The sequence below is a fragment of the Gossypium hirsutum genome, chromosome A12, assembly GCF_007990345.1.
Source record: "Gossypium hirsutum isolate 1008001.06 chromosome A12, Gossypium_hirsutum_v2.1, whole genome shotgun sequence".
Classification (NCBI taxonomy): Eukaryota; Viridiplantae; Streptophyta; class Magnoliopsida; order Malvales; family Malvaceae; genus Gossypium; species Gossypium hirsutum.
In genome coordinates, this window is record NC_053435.1 from 33,708,807 (window position 1) to 33,723,076 (window position 14,270).

At 35.9% G+C, this 14,270-nt stretch overlaps 1 non-coding gene across 1 annotated transcript; it reads right to left on the reverse strand.

The window, feature by feature from the left end:
• Positions 1 to 11,564: 11,564 nt before the first annotated feature.
• On the reverse strand, positions 11,565 to 11,671 carry LOC121211561 (small nucleolar RNA R71). The gene has a single exon (XR_005906785.1). It is a non-coding gene; the product is annotated as a small nucleolar RNA R71 (small nucleolar RNA).
• Positions 11,672 to 14,270: the final 2,599 nt, after the last annotated feature.

Below are 14,270 nucleotides of genomic sequence, written 5' to 3' on the forward strand. Positions count from 1 at the left end.
GAAAGAGTTGATGATGGTCCCAATGAGGTAAGTCATTGGTGAGTATGCACTTGAGTTATGTTACGAGTTGTGCAAGTATGTATACTAATCCTATGAGAATGCCTTGATATGTGATGATCTATGATGCATAATATGTGTTCTTACCATGATGAATAAAATGGTGTTGTATTAATATTATGAACAATGACCATGAATGAGTAACTTAGCCTTGACAGATTTGAGTTACTGCAGTACTGTAACTTTGAAAATACACTAAAAATAATGGAAAATGAGTTAGAGACAGAATAAAATATGAGATTAAAGCTTAATGAGTCTATTTTCATATGAAAGAAATAGAGGAAGAAAAAGAATTCTATATTGTATGATATTTAAATTCTTGTGAAACAGGGTCTGAATGAATTTGAGATCCCCTGTTCTGATTTTATAAATTCACTGTAAATTGTAAAAAAATTATTAAGAGTCATACCTTACCTGAATAGATTTCGTATTGAGTCTATTTTTAAGGGAAACAAACGGCATGGTCATTGGAATTCTGTACATGGAGAAATTCGATTCGTAGTGAACAGGTTTTAGAGTAGTCATGCCCTGAAACAGGGGAAACTTTAACTAATAAAATGTACTAAATGGCTTGACTAAAAAATCTAGAAAAAAATTAGTTAGTATAAATATGAGTCTAGTTTCAAGAGAAATAGACGAGAACATTATTCGAATCCTGTACTATGAGATAATTGAACTTTAGTGCAGAAGGGTTGAAACTGTCAAACAGTGAATCAGGAGCAAACTTGAGGAATAAACTGTACTAATTGGCTAAGTAAAAAATTCTGGAAATTTTATGAAAGAAAGATAATGAGTCTAGTTTCAGGTAAAATTAACAGAAATTAATTTGGAGTTTCATAGCTCTAGATATAAATAATTTAGTGGCTGTTGCTCAGGAAGACAGCTTGTAGTGAACTTGAGAATATGTTGTAAACATTGATAAAACAAGTTAATGAGTTGCTTATTGTTTTCATATGAACTTACTAAGCGAAAGCTTACCCCCCTTCTTTCCCGTGTTTTCTAGAGTTTCCAGGTTAGCTCGGGTTGGAGGCCGTTAGAGATATTATCACCCTATCGAGTTAACGTTATCGGAGTAAGTAAACTCAAGTGATTCGAGTCTATGGCATGTATAGGGTTTTAATGTGAGTATGTAATATTATGATTTAGCTAAATGCATTGGCTTGTTATTAAGGTAGTATTAGTCATGTAAATTGGCCTATGTCGGCTAATGACGTTATGGGCCCATATGATTATTCTTATGCATGTATGTTATTATCTCTTGTGATGTGGCTTACAACATGTATGCCTAGAGATTGAATTGAGATTCATTGATGAGCTAGTAACTAATGCAGGATTAAGTGATTGGTAAATAGTTAATAATACTTCATGAATGGTTTGTGATGTAATGATAGTTATGTCTAGTATGTGGTAATGATATAGGCAAATTCTATAATATTTATTACATAAGAAAATAACTTGAGCATAACATGTTTGTAGATGTTTAAGAGCTCATTTATGCCACGTTGTATGTTATTGGATAAGTATGTATCTATGCATGTGGTGTGAGAGTGACAAAAGGCTTGATAATTAGCCTATTTCTGGCCACACGGCCTGAGCACATGGGCGTGTGAAGCCTTAACGCAAGAGATTTTTCTAAGTTTTTCATGAGTTCTCGATTGGGTCCTGAACCGCCCCGAATGCATGTATTGGGCCTCGTAAGCTCGCATAAGGGACAGATTGCATGTGAAAAGAAAAGTTTTTAATTATTTGAGATTTCATGGCCCTGTTTAGTATGAAAGTGTTAGTAAAAGTCAGGTAGCACCTCGAACCCTATCCCGGCATCGGATGCGGGCGAGGGGTGTTACAAAGATAACTACGTAAGCAATGAATACATAGTAAGCTCGTATAAAATTTAGTCATATCAATCCATTTCAAATATGAAATTTATACTTATAAAAAATAATTCTATATCAATACCGCAAGATTCATGAAGTCATATTCAACAACTCATAAACTGAGTAAATTCACATCATCACATATACATATCATCCCTAGCATAGTAGGACTTATAAAACTTTAAACCCTTTCAAATTTTCTTATTTTCATTTGTCTTTCATTACTTTCCATTTCATTTACTTTCTTTAACTTAAATAACAACATCAATTCAACTCATCATTCCCTTTTTCATCATTTTACACTTCAAGTATGAATTTATTATTTCATTACCTTTCCACACCCGTTTCATATGCATATCACACAAGACGTAAGCATATCATTCAACCATAGCTACAAGCTAGTGTATTTAAACATAGTTCTTTTGGGTTTAACCACATGATAACCATTTCAATAAAAATTACATAATTTAAACCTTACCACTCTTTCATGATCACCAGCATATTTCCATATAGGCACTTACCATATCAATGCATAACTTATAAGTTTAACATTGCATAATCCAACCACAACTTGGCCAAAGCCTAAGCATTTACACCAAACATGTTAGCATACAAGATATAAATCGTAGGCACATTAACATAAATAGCCATTTAGCCACAACATGTATCTCATGAGTTTATAACTCATCTCAAACTATATAATTTTCATGTATCATTTTATCAATGATGTTCATATATGTACATGTCATAAAACATATCATTCTTTTACCTTTTTTATCCAAATAATGCTCGTTGAACCATTTAGAATGTCGTTGGTTACTCGAGATAGCTCACACATAGTTGCTAACTCATATAACTGTAATCCATCAATTCCTGTACATGTATGCTCACACAAGCTGTGAATCAGAATGCTCACACGAGCTATGGGTCAGAATGTAGCTACACGATACTAGTCACACGAGCTGTGGAGTATTCGCAACACATGCCGAACCTTAGCCATCGGTAGGACATTTAAGACCAGCACCTGAATCATGTAAACCCTAATGACATGTCATTTGTATCCTATAAATTCCTAAGGTTCAAATAGTGCTCAATAATCACCGTACGTCGTTTCAAAACACGGTAAATTGCATAATAACATATATATATTACTTTAATCACATATTAACATTCAATTTAATCAAAATTATTCAGAATACAGTTCCTACGAACTTACCTAGCTAAATTGTAGAAACACCAAAGTTTAATGGCATTTTGGTAATTTTTTTATTTTTCTCAATTTTCCACCCGATCTTGATCTAAATTAATAATTTCATTCAATATATTAATTTAGAAAATAAAAAAAATCATTTAATGCAATTTGGTCTTTTTACATTTTTACAAAATTGCCCTTAAAGTTTTACTTTTATTCAATTTAGTCCCTGAGCCCAAAACATGCAAATTAACCAATTTTACCCAAAATTGAGCTTAGCTGAATGTTCATGGTATCCAAAACAGCCCATTCATGCAATAATTTCACATTTATCCTTTCATTTTTACTATTTTAACAATTTAGTCCCTAATCAGAAAATTCATCAAAAATCACTTAAGAAAATACTTTTAAATAACAACTAATATTTCAAATTCATCATCAAACATCTAAAATCACAAGGTTAATGAATGGAAACATTCAAAATCTTTAACATTTTCAAAATCGAAGGTACAGGCTAGATGGACCTACTTGCAACAATCTCAAAAACATAAAAATTATTAGAAACAGGGCTAAAACGAACTTACATGCATTAAATGAAACATGGACGAAAGCTTCATCTCAACATCCATGGTGTTTTTGGTTATTGAAGAAGAAACCAAAAAGATGATATCAAATTAACCTTTAGTTTTAATTTTATTTTAATTTAATTTATCAAATTACCATTTTAACCTTGGTTAATAAACAAATAAAACACCAATTTCATGGCCATAATTGTCCATCACATAAATATATGGCATAATTACCATCAAAGGAAGGTTTAATTTCACAATTGGTCCTTCAATTAAATTAAATTCTAACTAAATAAACTTATTTACAATTTAATCCTAAACTAATTAGGACTAAAAGAACAATTAATCCAAAAGCTAGTGGATTCAATCATAAGACCGTCGTTTGGAAACTTTGACCATGTTTCAATTACCATTTAAGTCCCTTTTCCTTTATTCAATTAACCATTTAATCACTGAAATCAATTAGTGATCAAATTTTACATCTTTTACAATTTAGTCCTTTTTAATTAATTGACCATCGAAACGTTAAAAAGTTTTCAACGAAACTTTAAAAACCACCTTAATGACTTATAAATATTTATGGCTCAGTTTATAGAAATGAGGTCCCAATACCTCATTTTCTAAAATCACTTGACCTTAGGGTCTTACCACTTGAACTTAATAAATCACTTATATAAAAACATTTCTATATCAAAAACATTTTTAAAACCAAGTTTGACGCGTAGATATTAAATAATAATATTTACAAACTTACTCGTCAAATTTGGTGGCCCTAAAACCACTATTTCTGACACCACTGAAAAACGGGCAGTCACATAAGGACTAACTTGAATAGATTTGAAAATATGATATATTGATATAATTGTGAAATTTAGTTCAATTAGTAATGAATTATGTTGTCACATATGTGATTTAATAATTCGTTGATGAAATTATATTGTAGAACTGAGAATTTGAGTATAATGAAATCAAATCAAGGGTAGATAGTGGATATTAGTTTATAAGCTCGATTTAAGATATGTAAATAGATTGAATAATTAGGTGATGTAATAAGACTTTTATATTGACATGTAAATGCATTATAACCTTCATAATATGTTTTATTGTTCAATTATAGAAATATCATTGAGTTATACTCAATGTACGGTTTATTTTCCCGTGCGTAGGTTAGGTACTTTTCAGTTTGTATGCCGACTCAGCATCCAAAGATAATCTCAGACTCAACATTTGGTGATGTTCTTATTTTCGTTCTTAGCATGTACCTAGGGAGTCTTGTGTTGGAATGTTAGTAACATAGTTGATAGCATTTTGGAACCTTGATGTTTTGATAGCTATACAATTATATAAGGTGTTTTGGCAATGAACAATTTGTTGATAAATTAATGGTGATCTTGATAACTTGCCAAGTTTTTTATGGTGGAGAAATTTATATGATAGCATTGTTTTGAGTTATGTTTGAATTTGGTTTAATGCCTATTATGCTTAGTTTATGTTTTAGTATGATATGGATACATGTAACATCCCAACCCGGCCTGGACGTTATGGTTGAATCTAGCGATATCACATTGAAGTGTTTTTCGTAAAGTACAATATTGTAAAAACCCATTCTCAATTTATCCTCTTTGTATGATCTTTAAAGATGTTCGTTTAATTTAAAACACAAGTCGTTTGGCAAAATATTAATCACATTAAAATTTTTATTACTTTTTAAAACATTGTTTGTTGCGAAAGCTTTTAAAATATGTTGGTAAACGTGGTGTTTTGAAAAACATTTATCTTTTTGAAAGCACACGTCTTTTCCTACTGCTAGCAGTTATAAACCCAAGCAAATAAAAGCCCAAATTAAAGTTAAAATCCATAGAGGCCTTATTACAGTAAAAATATTAAAATTAAAATTACTTATAAAGATAAAGTAAATATGATAGTAAACATGGTTGTGTGGCCGCCTTTGAGTCCCTCACAGCACCGATCTGCCTGAGCCTGGGGATTACCTGTACAAATAAACATATGGATAAGTTTACAAAAACTCAGTGTGTAATCCCATATAAGCAAACAGTCAGAAAATAGACACAGTTTGGGCGTAAGCCCTTTTTAGTAACAGTGACTATATCAGTCTGGGCTTTAGCCCATCTCAATACAGAAATAGTCGTGTGTTTGGGCCTTGGCCCAATACAGTAACAATAAACAATGCAATAACAGTAATCAGTGCAGTAATAGAATACAAGTCCTACCCATCCAGCCTTTCACTCCATCTCTGTCCAACCCTACACTCCATGTGGGGATATAGTCAACCCACCCATCCCTACACTCCAGATTAGCACCAGTTGCGGCACTAAACAGTAATATGCAGCTGGGCTGCTAGTAATTTAGGCTCGAAGCCTTTTAGTACACTTCCTCCGATCAGTATAAACCCATCCCCATGCAATGCATCATACGATCATGTCATGTCATGTCATGTCATAGAATCATACATGATCCATTACAGCTTAAATAACATGCAAAAATACGGTCATACATGCACATATATATACATCACATAGGGCAAAACAATCATCTTACCATATAAGGGCAAAACAGTTGATAAACCATAATATATACATATTTTTATCCTATTCTTGGCATATTTTTGGATGATTTATCATAAGTTTTAGAGAATTTGATGCTTCTAATCCTTTAAATTCTTGTTTTATACTTAGGTGAGCATAGGAAGGTGAAAAGAGTAAGAAATGGGCCAAAACGGACAAAATGGGATTATCTTAGTATTCCATACGGCCTAGGCACTTCCACACGGGTAATCCACACGCCCGTGTGTGACAAACGGGCAGGCCACATGCCCGTGTGTCATGGCCGTGTCGGCATTAAGCCAAGTCAGAATTGCACATGACCTGGCACCTTTATATGGGCGTGGCACACGGCCGTGTCCCTGTCGAGCCAAAGTCTAATTCTATTTGAAAAAAAGCTAATTTTGGGCTATTTTGGGCATTCCAAAGTCTATATAAACACCCTAGAATAGGATCAAAGGGGAGACGCAGAGTAGAAAGGAGAAAATACTCAAGGACGGCCATCGGAAGCAGCATCTACTTTAAGACTGAAGATCTCTATTCAATTTCCTTAGAAGTTCTTTGGGTTTCTTTATGTTTTGTTGTTTTCCCAATCTTGAGATGTTTTCCATTATTATGAACTAAGCTCCCTAAATACATAAGGGAGATGAAACCTAGGACAGATCTTATTACTATTTGAATCATATGATAAATACTTGTTCTTATTCTTAATTGTGAGTTCTAATTCTTGCTTTAATATTCCAGGATATTAATTCAGGTTTTGATGTGCTTATTCAGTGGAGCAAAAGTCCCTGTTTAAGAGTAGATTATTCATAATTAAGTGGAGTTGCATGCAATCCTAGAGATAGGACGACATAAATCTACCGGATTGGAGTCAAATCTAATAAGGGAATCCATAGATCGAGTTAATGAGACAATAGGATTTTTAATTAGAAAGAGATTTCAATTAATCAACCTAGAGTCAGTTGTTCTTAGTCTCGAGAGAGATATTAATATAAATCAGGGATTTCTACAGATTAAGTCAAGTAAATAAATCGTCTAATTTAGAAGTGATAAGTGAAGTCTAGGTGGATTCTTCCTTGGGTATTGTCTTCTCCATCGGTTTTCCAAAGAATATTTTCCAACTTTTATCTCTGTCGCGTTCTTAGTTAATTAGATAATTAAGTTTAGTTTAGAAAACATCCCTTTAATTCTTAGGCTAGATAATAAAAAGATAGTAATTACTAGTACTTTTAGTCCTCGTGGATACGATATTTCTAGTCTCACCTCAACTATACTACTGTTCGATAGGTGCGCTTGCCTTAGTCGAATTTTTAGTTAGTTTAGCGACCATCAACAGTCATTTTACCTCATGAAGGCAAAATAGTCATTGTACCACATAAGTGCAAAATAATCATTTTACCACATCAAGGCAAAACAGTCATTTTACCTCATGAGGGCAAAACGGTCATTTTACCTCATGAGGGCAAAACAGTCATTTTGCCTCATGAGGGCAAAACAGTCATTTTACCTCATGAGGGCAAAACAGTCATTTTACCTCATGAGGGCAAAACAGTCATTTTACCTCATGAGGGTAAAATAGTCATTTTACATTACAGGGGTATAACAGTCATTTTACCCTATGGGGTTATTTCGGTCATTTTACCCTATGAGGGTATTCAATCATTTTACCCTATGGGGGTATTTTGGTCATTTTACCCTATAGGGGTCTTTCGGTCATTTTACCCTATAGGGGTATTTCGGTCATTATTTCGTCCCAACATGGCCCAAAACGGCCTAAGCCCATGAGATCAGCCATGATGGCCTCTCGTAATCCAGTACCCACGTTTTATGCGTTTAGGGTTACCACACGAGCGATTGCACGCCCATGTGGCATCAACGATCCTATTTTATAAGTTTTGCCGATTTACGGTTAAGACAGTGATTACACACCTGACGAGCTTTGAAGTTACCCTATGAGGGTATTTCAATCATTTTACCCTATGGGGGTATTTTGGTTTTTTTACCCTATAGGGGTCTTTCGGTCATTTTACCCTATAGGGGTATTTCGGTTATTATTTCGTCCCAACATGGCCCAAAACGGCCTAAGCCCATGAGATCAGCCATGATGGCCTCTCGTAATCCAGTACCCACATTTTATGCGTTTAGGGTTACCACACGAGTGATTGCACGCCCATGTGGCATCAACGATCCTATTTTCTGAGTTTTGCCGATTTACGGTTAAGACAGTGATTACACACCTGACGAGCTTTGAAGTTAACCGTGCTCTGAATACTCTTATACCTGGATACAACCAACAAGCCCTTTAATTAGTACTAACTCCTATACCATATGGAATCTAACAAAGTTCCAAATCGATCACAATAAACTCCTCCTTACTGAAGGCCAATCGAAATCACACCCTTGGTTCCTAAGTGGCGTACCAATCAACTTGCTCCATCTACACGAAAGTCATAACCTCTTTATTAAACTTATATTAGTTCACAAAACAGTCTTGGTTGTACCACCCTTACCAAATAATGACAGTACAGAGTATGACTTGGTGATGCAATGAACCAAGACCGAAGAGGAGAACTGAATTGAAACAGTAAACAGAGGGGGGTTACGATAGGAAGGATAGAGAAATAGTGCACAGGAATGAGAGAAGTTGAAAGGGGCAGAAGTGAAGCAGAGACTTACTTACCAATGTTCGGCCAAGGAAAAATTGATAGAGGAGGGGAATAGAGAAGAACCGCGTGCACCCACCGAATGGTCGAAGATCAATTGTCAAAATCGAAACAAAATAGAAAGAGGAAGAGAGACGAGGTATTCGATCAGAGAAAATGATTGAAATGGAAGGGGAGAGAAAAAAAATTTAGCCAAAGTAAAAAAGGAAAAAGGGGTGTCTGATAAGAGCCGATTGAGAGAGAAGAAAGTGCAGCGCAAATCGAAATAAGTAATAAAAAGGAAAACGAGTAAAAAGAAAGCCCGAAAGACCTGCAACACAATTCGGCTTCAAATTTGAGAAATGGAAAGAACCAAAAGAAAAACTGATAGCTAACCAAAAATAGAGAGAAAAGAAGTGACCACACACCAATTCAGCACCACTCTCCCCATAACTCAAATTCCCAAATTTCCTCCTAAAATCCCTCCAACCGATCACACCTCAACAACCAAAAAATCCCCCTTTCTACTCCAAAAAATTGGCTAATAACAACTAATAAACCACAATTTATACATATTTTTATCCCATGCTTAGCACATTTATGGATGATTTCTCCTTTGATTTGGTGAATTTGATGCTCCTAATCCTTTAATTTCATGTTTTATATTTAGGTGAGCAAATGAGAGTAAAAACAGCGAGAAACGGGCCAAAAATTGAGAAAATGGACCAACATGTGAAATCAACATGGCCTGGATTTCCGTACACGGGCAAGCCACACGCCCGTGTAGTTCTAGCAGGCTCTAACACGGCTTGGACTTCCTTACACGGGTAGACCATACGCCCGTGTCTATTTAACAGCCTTGAGCATGGATTGAAGAAATCGAACACGGGAGTGTCACAGGGGCGTGTCCCTGTCGAGCCCAAGTTTAGTCCTATTCGAAAAAGGCCACTCTTGAGGGCTTTTAGACATTCTAAAACCTATTTAAACACACGATAAGAGGATTAGAGGGGACACATGGAGTAGGAGGCAAGGAATTACTCGAAGAAAGTCGATTGATCCATCTCAGAAGCCGGATTCACCTTCAAGACTGAAGATTCCCTTCAATTCCCTTCAAGAGTTCTTGGGTTTTCTTTATGTTTTGTTATCATTATTCTTTTGAGATGTTTTCTTTCATAAATATGAACTAAACCCCCTAATACCTAAGGGGAATGAAACCTAAGACGGATCTTGTTATTATGTTTTGAATTGTATGATAAATATTTGACTTGTTCTTAATTATGTGTTCTTAATTCTTGCTGTAATATTCCAGGATATTGATTCAAGTATTGATGCGCTTATTCAGAGGACCAAAAGTCCCTGTCTAAGAGTAGATCTAGCATAATTGAATCGAGTTGATTGCACGCCTAGAGATAGGGTGACAAGATTTTTTCGGATTAAGGTGAAACCTAATAAGGGAATCCATAAATCGAGTTAATGTAACACTAGGGAGTTAATTAGAAAGAGATTTCAATTAATCAACCTAGGGTTAGACAAGTTAGTCTCGAGAGAGATAATAATATAAATTAGGGATTTCTACGGATCAAGTCAAGTGAATAAATCGTCTGATTCAAAGTCAATAACAAGTGAAGTCTAGGTGGATTTTACCCTTAGGTATTGTCCAAATCATTTAGTTTTCCCAAAAGTTATTTCCCTAATTTACTTTTTGTGCATTCTTAGTTTAGTAATTAGTTTAGATAAAACAAACCCCTTTATTTTTAGGCTAGATAATAAAAAAGAAAGTTAATACTAGTACTTTTAGTTCCTTTGGGTTCGACATCCCGATCTTGCCATAAGCTATACTGCTATTTGATAAGGTGTGCTTGCCTTTGTCGTGATAATAGTTAGTTTTCAAAACATTCATAAATTATAAAACTTATTGCACGTATCACATCACACAATTAAGTTTTTGGCGCCGTTGCCGGGGAACTAAGATATTAGGAACACTTAATTTTTATAACTTTAGCCATTTATTTTATTGCATTTTAAGTTTTATTTTGATTTTTGTTACTAAATTTTCTTTTTCCTTCTAGCAGGTTTTTATAGTTTATGACTAGAAGAAACCCGTTAGGACCATTACTTTTTGATAGTGAGATTGAACGCATAGCTCGCAGAAACCAAAGAGAAATAAGGTGAAGCCTAAGATACACAAAGGAAGAGCTAGAGGATGACTTTTACACCACAACCGAGGAGATGGCTGAAAATCAGGAAAATTCGCTACCTTCTACGATTGCTACTGATCCAGTAAATCAGAATCCTGCTCCATGCACTATGTATGATTATGCTAAACCTAATTTAACAGGAACATGAGTCAAGTATAGTTAGACCTGCTATTGCTGCAAAAAATTTTGAACTGAAACTGAACACAATTCAAATGATACAACAGTTTGTTCAGTTTGATGGTTTGCAGGATGAGGATCCAAACAATCACTTGGCGAATTTTCTGGAGTTTTGTGACACTTTTAAAATAAATGGCGTTTCTGATGATGCCATTTGCCTTTGGTTGTTTCCCTTTTCATTGAGGAACAAAGCTAAACAGTGGTTGTACTCGTTACCACGAGGGTCAATCACTACTTGGGAACAAATGACCGAAAAGTTTACTTAAATATTTTCTGCCGGCTAAAACTGCTAAATTAAGGAATGATATCTCTTCTTTTGTACAGATGGATCTAGAAACACTCTATGATGCATGGGAGAGATACAAGGACCTCTTGAGAAGGTGCCCTCACCATGGGCTGCCCTTATGGTTGTAGGTTCAAACATTTCACAATGGCCTGAATCCTTCGACTAGACAGATGATTGACGTAACTGCTGGTGGGACTATCAATAATAAGACACCTAAGGAGGCTTATGAATTTATAGAGAAGATGTCACTAAATAATTATCAGTGGCAAGTTATAAGGACAAAGCCGACGAAAGCAGTCGGTGTTTTCAACCTCGATGCAGTTTCTATGCTATCTAACTAGATAGAACTCTTACATAAAAAGATTGACGGTTTGTGTGGTTCTACTTAGGCACATCTAGTGATGAGGTGTGATTCAAATGAAGGAGAAGCATACACAGAATATCAACCCTTCAACCCTAGCATCGAGGAGGAACAAGTCCAATATATAGGTAACAATAACTCTAGATCTCAAAATAACCCATATAGTAATACTTATAATGCAGGTTGGAGGAACCATCCCAATTTCTCGTGGGGCGGGCAAGGAAATCAAAGGCCACAACACCCTCCGGGTTCTCAACAACCACCTTACCAATAGGAAAAGAAGCCGACCCTTGAGGAGATGCTAACAAAGTTTATCTCGGTGTCAGAAACTCGCTTTCAAAATACCGAAGCAGCACTTAAGAATCAACAAGCGTCGATCCAAGGGCTCGAAACGCAGATAGGCCAACTCGCCAAATTGATTTCTGAACGACCATAAGGTAGCCTGCCGAGGAACACTGAATCTAACCCAAAGGAATAGCTCAATGCAATTACCATTCAAGATGAGGAAGGGTTAGTCAAACCTGAACTAGAACCGAGGCAAGGAATTGTGATAAGTAAAATCAAAGGTAAGGTAGACCACAGTGAACAAACACCGGTAAGTAAAGAGTACAAACCTCGTGTGCCATACCCCAATGCGACAAGGAAAGATCGCACAGACGAACAATTCGGTAAATTCCTTAAATTATTAAAAAAATTACATATTAACTTACCGTTTATTGAAGCTTTTTCGCAGATGTCAAACGCAGTCAAATTCTTAAAGAAGCTTTTAACAAATAAGTAGAAGTTGGATGAGGCGTCGCATGTGGAGTTAAATGCAGTTTGCTCAGCCATACTACAGAATAAGCTGGCCAACAAATTAAAAGATCCAGGGAGTTTTATGATTCCTTGTTTAATTTGGTAGTTTAGATGCTAATAATGCTTTGACTAATTTAGGGGCTAGTATCAATGTCATGCCTTATAAAATATTTAAACAACTAGGTCTTGGGAAACCCAAACAAACTAGGATGAGCATTCAGTTAGCAGACAAAACAATCAGATTTCCTAGGGAGATTATTGAAGATGTACTCGTTGAAATTGAAAAATTCATATTCCCAGATGATTTTGTCGTTCTAGACATAGAAAAGGATAGTGACGTGCCTTTAATTTTAGGAAGGCCTTTTTTAGCAACTGCTTGAACTATAATTGATGTTGGTAGAGGTGAACTCAAACTTCATGTGGGTGAGGAAACAATCACTCTTCAAGCTCGTAATTCAAGTAACACATCAAATGTCGAGGGTGATTGTATAAATTGTACTATTAATACTGATCATGTGGTGAAACCTTCTTTGTAGGAAACACGTTCAAAGAACACACCTGAGCCATGTTCGAGTAACGAAAAGGGACCCATCTATAAAGAACAAAGGCTACATGTCGAGGAACTAGATGAATGGCAGACACAGAAATCGAGATCACATGATAAACCAAAACCATGCCACGATGAGATTAATATTTCACCAAATCAACTTAAGGTTGGAGACAAAGTACTATTAGATGCAGCAGACCCTCGAATTGCCACCTCTGAACCTAATGGAGAAATCCCTCTTATAGTACTTAACATTTTCTCATACGGCACAGTCGAGGTAATTCATCCCAAATTCGGTACGTTCAAGGTAAATAGTACTCGTCTAAAACCTTATTTTGATAAAATTGACACCACCATGACAACGCAACAGAGAGGTAAGTCGAGCTTAGACTATAAATAAGCATTTCTTGGGAGGCAACCCGAGCACTAACGGTGTTAACTTCTTTAAATTTTAGTTTTTAACATTTAATTCACTAACTGAGTCACTGAACATAGGTTTTCCAAAACCACACGGCTAGGCACACGGGCGTGCCTTAGGCCGTGCCCATACCACGGAAGGCAACACGGTCGTGCGATACGGCCGTGTGAAAACAGGGTAAAATTTTTCCCCAACACGGGAGTCGATAAGTTGCCACGGCCGTGCAATATGGTCGTGGGTGAATCTGTCAAAACAACACGGGCGTACGACATGCCCGTGTCTAGAGGCCATGGTTGAAATTGATAAAACAACACGGGCGTGCGACACGCATGTGCTCACTACTCGTGGTCAAGACTGACAAAATAACACTAGCGTGAGAGAAGCGAACTAAGTAGAACACGGCTGTACGACACAGCCGTATACATCAACATGCCCAAAGAACACGGGCGTGGGCCGAATTTTAGACGCGCCCAAATTTGAAAATCACAATACACACGGGCTAAAATTAGGACGCACGGGCGTGTCCCATGGCCGTGTGCCTTAAAATCTATATAAACCCTCCACTATATATCTTCCCCTTCCCCAAATAT